The sequence below is a fragment of the Lissotriton vulgaris genome, chromosome 4_1 (assembly GCF_964263255.1).
Source record: "Lissotriton vulgaris chromosome 4_1, aLisVul1.2, whole genome shotgun sequence".
Lineage (NCBI taxonomy): Eukaryota > Metazoa > Chordata > Amphibia > Caudata > Salamandridae > Lissotriton > Lissotriton vulgaris.
Window position 1 is genome coordinate 1,298,256,012 of NC_141691.1, and position 6,000 is coordinate 1,298,262,011.

The window sequence follows — 6,000 nt, forward strand, 5'->3', positions numbered from 1 at the left end:
CAACCCCGCCCTGGGGTGGGGAGGACCTGATGGTCCTACAAAATTACCAGGGCAGCTTTGGCTTCCCAGTCCGGCCCTGAGAAGCAACATGGAGCACAGGAGGAGAGGATCACATTGGCAAGTGCAGTGTAGCGCTCAGGGTGGGTGAAGCACATGGGCGAGAAAGCAATGCAGGGCTGGGGAGGCACACGAGGGTGAGCAGCACACAGGTGAGAAAGAGCAAGGGGGGGGGTGAGAAACGTACAAGAGGGAGACAGCTAGACACATGAGACTACGGAAACCAACACAATCTAATGAATGACAAGCAAGCAAATGAGTGACAAAGCCAACCAATGATAATCAACCGGTTGTCGCTAAGCTCAGTGTAAACGGAGCAACAGGCCTTGTAACAGTGTATGCTGTCTGGGAGGAGAGACATAAAACTGCAAAGCATGCACTGCATACAGATGACATGGGCTACCTGAAGTGTCTGAGAGAAGCGAAGGGTGGCTACCTATCAGGAATAGGATAACATTCAAAGCTCTCTGTATAGTGTTCAAGGCCTTGCACAACATGGGACCTGCTTTCTTCATTCAAAATTTGATTCCTTACTGGTCCTTCAAGAACCTTACGTTCCTCCAGTCTAAATGATCTCGTGGTTCCTCGCAGCAAATCTGTTTTATGGGGAGATAGAACATTTCTTGTGTCAGCCCCCAAACTATGGAATACTCTGCCTGCCTCGAACAAATCAAGCCGTTCACTTTGGTCTTTACGCAAACAACTCAAGACCTGGCTTTTTAATCAGTAGACCCACTTTTCCCCTCATTGGTTAAATTTTGCAGATATCGTAGCGCCGAGACGCCCACGGGCCATTGTTCGCGCTCTAAACATTTTAATAATAATAATATTATTATTATTATTATTAAGAGAGAGGAAAGAAGAGAGGGACAGGCAAAAAGAACAAAAACGGCATGGAGAGGAAAACAGAGGTCGGAAGTGGAGATCACGGCAAAGAGAGCGAGAAGATAAAGGGAAAATGAAAGGTGAGAATGAAGGAAGAGGTCAAAGATAGAGGAGGCCTTCTTAAAAACATATGAAATCCCACCAGTGGAAATGCCCCAATATGCCTCCTTCCCTGTGCACCCTAAGTGTACACGAGGAGGCGGGGCACTGTACCGCAGTGATGCAGCATATACGAGGGGCACTGCATTGGTGGCCCATGCATTGACATGAGCAGCGATGGGTGCTTTGGGGCCACTGAATGTGGGCAAATAGAGGACACCAGAAGTGACATTCGGGAGTTTGGCCATGATCACTGGTATGGCCGATAGTGTGGGAATCACCTTCTTGGGAAAAAAGTTAATAAATAATAACAATACTACCTCTTTTAGTCCCAGAGTTGTCAAGAATGCAAATAGAAAGAAGACTATATCGTAATCCTATAGGTTTTAAAGCACCCCTTTCTCCCTCAAAACAAGCGAAATCGTAAAGATAACATTGTGTGAGGAGATAGGTAAATGAGAGAATGTCATTTTGCCAAGTCTCCCTGTGCTCTCCCCCTCCACCCAGGGGGGTGAACTCTACCGTACTTCTGTCCTGGGGTATACCCCACCTCAGCCTCGGGGGGCGGCTGTCACATACCTGCCGCTGCGGAGTTGCTTTCACCGTATCTGGAGCCGCCGTGGGGAGGCCTGGAGGATGATCCGTGCAGCGCGAGCTCCGCAAGGAAACTTAGACGGCTCACTCACGTTTATCGCTGGGGATCTGGCCACACCCTTTAAGGTCTGCCCAAAAACCGGTTCGGAGGGTGCCGCCCCACGGTGATGCATTCCATGGTTAGGTGGGGGTTACTCAGGGCGGGCCCCATCTTCTGTGCGGTCGGACAAGCTGTGACTCATACTGGATTTGTGGTGGTATTTTTTTGTCTTCAAAACAGTGTGCAAAAAGGACCGCGTTTACTAATAAACAAGTGACAACGTTCGGTTGCGAAGTGATTCATAATAGTTACTTCAAACGGAGCAAATCCTATCTTTGCCTCAGCAGTCCTCAATGACAGGCTCACCTATTAAAGTTCTGTTTGCGCGGGGGGTATAGCGGGACGCACGCACACCAATGCGTTGCTATAGCTCTTACCTACCGTTTGCCAAGGCCTCAAAGCGCTTTAATGTACGGGTGGTGTTTGTCGCACGTTGCCATACACATCCTGGAAAGAATCCTACTGTTAAAGAGCAGGGCTTTAAAATATCCAAGGTTCACGCGTGAGTAAACTCATGAAGGGCTGTTCTTTCTTCACATTCTGAGATTTGAAGGCCTATTTATTCTATATTATATCGGAACTTCAAGTACTAGAATGCCGAGGAAAATATACGAACTTCATGAACTTTCCTGCGGATCTGTGAAACTTGAGGTCTAAATGCACCAGTAACCCCACCCAGGATCGGCGTAGCAGCAACGTTTATTCAACAACAATCAACCAAGCACCGTATGACTAATGCAAGTAGATTGGTGCGATACAACGTACCCTGCCTTCCTAATTGCATGCATGCCAACATGTTAGAACAGGAAACAGTGTGTGTATTTTCCCCATTGACTTCTAATAAAGCAGAGGCAATGCCAGGCGAGAAACAGCAAAAAAAAAAAACAGCCCTGCATGTTGTTAAGTCGCTCCTTTAAGGAAAAACAAGATTAGTATCTGCCTTTATTTCTGCCGTCCTGGCCGCAGTCTCATGCTTCGGCTCTTTCGCCTTTTACTGCCCACCCCTCTGCTAGTCCCTTCCTGTTTCCGCCCTTTCCTGGCAGTTCCTCTTTCAGACAGCAGCTAGACTGCTAACCTCTCAAGGGTACACAGGGTCGTTCATGGCTGACATTTCAACAAGTGCCACACGCATCTTGGGCCAGACTAATGCATTTGTTGATTTTTGTTGCATCAAGCAAGGCCCCAAGATTGTCACGCAATCAGAATCAGTTAAAGGCTGACTGGTGACAGTCTCTGAGCGCCTCGCCCCCCTCCCACCGTTAGTGTTATTTGGAAGCTCTCTGCTGCCTGCGCCAAAGATACAGTTGCTGATGATGCGAAGAGAAGTCTGTCAGTAATGTTATTCTATCCTCGGGCAGTATTTACTGCCAGGGCTGAAGCGATTGCCTTTGTAATTGGCTGACTGTCAGCATGCTTAACCCAACCAGGCAATTACCGAGTTGCTTCATAAGTGATCCCTGCGCGTGATAAACACTAGCCAGTTCGGGCCAACACAGTCAGTTAAAGCTTACTGCAGTTAAAGAGCAGTGATGTATTTATTTATTTAATGCGATTTTATATAGCGCGAACATCACCCGAAAGTGTCAGAGCGCTTTACAAAAGAACCAGTTGCGTTACATAAGGACTTTGGATTACATGAGTTGCATGAGAGATACAAACAGAAGAAAATTGCAAATGTACAAGGTGTGAGACACTTCCCGGCTTCTCGGGCCCGCTCACAGCCGCACCCGAGCACTTCACAGGTCTTTAAAATACCTTGTGCATGTTAATGGGGCTTTGTTGTTGTTTCACCCCTTCTAAGAGCCCCTGTAGCTCCACTCTGCTGATTGCCTAAAGATTCAGCCCCCCCCCCCCCCACGAAATTTGACTCTAGTTGTGCCTCTGCTCTACTACATATACTACCCGAAAGTGTCAGAGCGCTTTACAAAAGAACCAGTTGTGTTACATAAGGACTTTGGATTACATGAGTTGCATGAGAGATACAAACAGAAAAAAGTCATTCAAGGAAGAGATAAAAACGGGAACAAATTGCACATGTACAAGTTGTAAAGTCACTCAAGGAAGAGATACAAACAGAAAAACTCTAAAGTCACATAGGAATGGTAGTAAGTACAGAGGTCTACTACATATACTAGTGGTTAGAGTTCTACATATACAAATAGTAAATTCACACAGGATTACATTTTAAAAGCAATCAGGCTTTGACAATTATATAGCGTGCAACACTGTAACCAATCGGGAAGGCAAGGAGTACTGCCTGTACTTTCTTGGTGTTCAAGCAGGCACGGCAGACCAGGGCCGGCGCTAGGCATGGGCAGCTGCCCAGGGCCTCGCACTCAGGTGAAAGGTAGGGGTCCCCTGCTTCACTGTGAAATGAAACACTTTCACAGATTGCCCACCTGCTCCAACTGGGCCCCTCCCCACACAATTACAATACACATGTGAGATGTCTGGAGTCGACCTCGTGGTGGCATTCCTGGGGGTGCCGGGGTGAGGGGGGAGGACAGATACAGGTAAGGAGGGGTGGGTGAGGGGATGAGGGAGCAGCCAGATCAACTGGTGCTAGGGCAGTGTTTTAAGAAATGCCTTGTTACTGCTTCGAAGGCCCGGGGAGTGGGCCCCCTTTCCCTGGGTCTCGAAGCACTAGAGCAAACTGCAAGGTCAGGGTGTGGGGGCCCCTTCCCTGGGCCTTGTAGCCATTACTCCCTCTTTCTTTTCCTTTTCTTTATTTGTTCGCTTGTGAAATGAATCCCCCCAAAACTTTTTTGATGGAAAGGTCATCTTTTTTGTAACAGTTTTCACTTCCAAAGTGCAGCCTTGGGATGGAGAGAAATACAAGGTTCAAAATGTAAAAAAAAAGAACGAAAGCAAGACAGAGTGGGTCGAAAAGGGGCCAGATTGATCTTATTCACACCCAAAACACATTAGTGCCACTCCACAGAGTTTGCTAGTGAAGCTCTACTTTTGTGTTCTTGTCTTTCTCTGAACAGCATTGTTTTCCCCGGGTGGGGAAGTGCACCATTTCTGGATGTGCTGTAATACCTGCTTGATGGGCGGACTGGAAAATAAAATGCATACTGCTGCTCTGTATTCATGAATGTGGTCTTTTTAAACAATATTGCTTTTGATTTGTAAGGATATAAGTAATGGGCATTGAAGCAGGTCCATACCTTCAAGTCAATCTATTGATTTAGCAGTGGTCTCGGTTGTTCTAAGTCTTTTTTTTGTTCATGTACAATCTTTATTTGTTTGGAATAGTGTCTTGTAATTTTGTACTATATGTGTTGTGTTTTTGCACTTAACATAATTCTGGCGGGTAAAGAGCACACACACAAAAAAGATTGTCTTACGTCTCTTAGCATGGGAGTGTGGGATTCTGGTGAGAGGACTTACGTTAAAACAAATTACGAAGTATTAATGTCATCCTAAGGTAGCACAATAATGGCACAGAAAGGTAAGGGAGCCTTTTGAAATGTGCAATTATATCCATGGTGTGAGAGGTTTTCTCTTGTGTAATTTTATATTTTGAATGATCCCGCCCCTCATTACCTCAACAGGATCTCCCCCCCTTTATGAGGCAGAACTGTAAAGTGTATCATGCACTCATCTGGAAACAATCAGTTAACAAGTAGTAAATAATACACATCTTCGTAAGACATGCACCTAGCTTTTCCATCTAATGAGACAAATGTAATCCATTTAACAGTTTTTAAAAAAAAGGACTTATTTCATTTGTATATTTAGCTTTTTGTCCATGTTACTGATATCCACTTTAGGTCTCTTCAGTGATGCCAAATAAGATCAGTAGTCCTGCGATGTCACTTTCTGTGATGTCACTTCTTGTGATGTTACCAAGGGCAGGACCTCCACTAGGGCGGAGGAGTGTCGCCCCACTACTTTCTCGCGAAAGCAGAAACACTAAATGCTAAAACAAGCGTTTTATGTTTCTACTTCTAACACTGCGAGAAAGCAGAAGTGTTTGGTTCGGGGTGAGCGGGTCTGCTTTAGGGCAGGGGAGGAGTGCCTTGCCAACTGCTAAGGGTGCTGACTGTTTGACCAAAAGAGTCATGCGCACTCTGGCCTTTCTCTATGTAGGCTGCAATGCAGCCTACATGGAGAAAATGGCCTCCCCATAGGCGCCTGGCTGGTCGGCATCCTGATCAATCACAAAACTGCCATTGCAGCATTGTGATTGGCTTAGGGGAGGGGAGGGAGGCTGCCTTCTTCCTGTTCCCCTCCTCACGAACTCCCGCGAGACGCTCCAC

At 46.4% G+C, this 6,000-nt stretch overlaps 1 protein-coding gene across 1 annotated transcript in view; it reads right to left on the reverse strand.

Moving 5' to 3' along the window:
• The window catches only part of LOC147723151 (uncharacterized), a 110,624-nt gene extending 108,866 nt beyond the window's left edge, over window positions 1-1,758 (reverse strand). Inside the window, exon 1 of the mRNA XM_086965542.1 lies at window positions 1,621-1,758. The gene's annotated coding sequence lies outside the window, so the exon portion shown is untranslated. The remainder of the gene's footprint in view (window positions 1-1,620) is intronic.
• Window positions 1,759-6,000: the final 4,242 nt, after the last annotated feature.